Below are 961 nucleotides of genomic sequence, written 5' to 3' on the forward strand. Positions count from 1 at the left end.
TGTGTGTGTATGTCGGAGTGTTGTGTGTGTGTGTGTGTGTGTGTTGTGTGTGTGTCGGAGTCTTTGTGTGTGTGTGTGCGTGTGTTGTGTGTGTCAGTGTGTGGTGTGTGGTGTGTGTGTGTTGGCGTGTGTGTTGGCGTGTGTTGTGTGTGTGTCAGCGTGTGTTGTGTGTGTTTGTTGTGTGTCGGCGTGTGTGTGTTGTGTGTGTGTTGCCGTGTGTTTTGTGTGTGTTTTGTGTGTGTGTGTGTGTCAGCGTGTGTTGTGTGTGTCGGAGTGTGTTTTGTGTGTGTGTTGTGTGTGTGTGAGACGGTGTGTTTTGTGTGTGTGTGGGCATGTGTTGTGTGTGTGACGGTGTGTTGTGTGTGTGTGTGAGATGGCGTGTGTGTGTGTGAGATGGCTTGTGTTGTGTGTGTGTTTGTGTGTGTGTCGGAGTGTGTTATGTGTGTGTGTTATATGTGTGTTGCATGTGTGTGTGACGGCGTGTTGTGTGTGTGTGTGTGATAGAAGTTGGGGAAAATTACACCTCCTCTGATGCCATAGGCTTCACGGCTCCACACTGGCTGATGGGAGAGAGAGGCTGTGGAGAACTACATCTTCCATGGTGCCTTGGGCCTCCCAATGCTTGATGGGATACAGGACAGGAAAAAACTACATATCACATAGGGCCCCGGACCCCGCAATGGCTGATGGGAGATGAAGGCCGAGAGGAACACTACCACTCCCATCGGGCCCCGGGCCCCGCAATGGCTGATGGGAGATGTAGGCCGAGAGGAACACCACCATTCCCATCGGGCCCCGGGCCCCGCAATGGCTGATGGGACATATAGGCCGAGAGGAACACTACCACTCCCATCGGGCCCTGGGCCCCGCAATGGCTGATGGTACGTGAAGGCCGAGAGGAACACTACCACTCCCATGGTGCTGCAGGCTACGCGATTGCTGATAAGACGGTGCTAAATTA

This window comes from Caretta caretta, chromosome 26, assembly GCF_965140235.1.
Source record: "Caretta caretta isolate rCarCar2 chromosome 26, rCarCar1.hap1, whole genome shotgun sequence".
NCBI classification, from domain to species: domain Eukaryota; kingdom Metazoa; phylum Chordata; order Testudines; family Cheloniidae; genus Caretta; species Caretta caretta.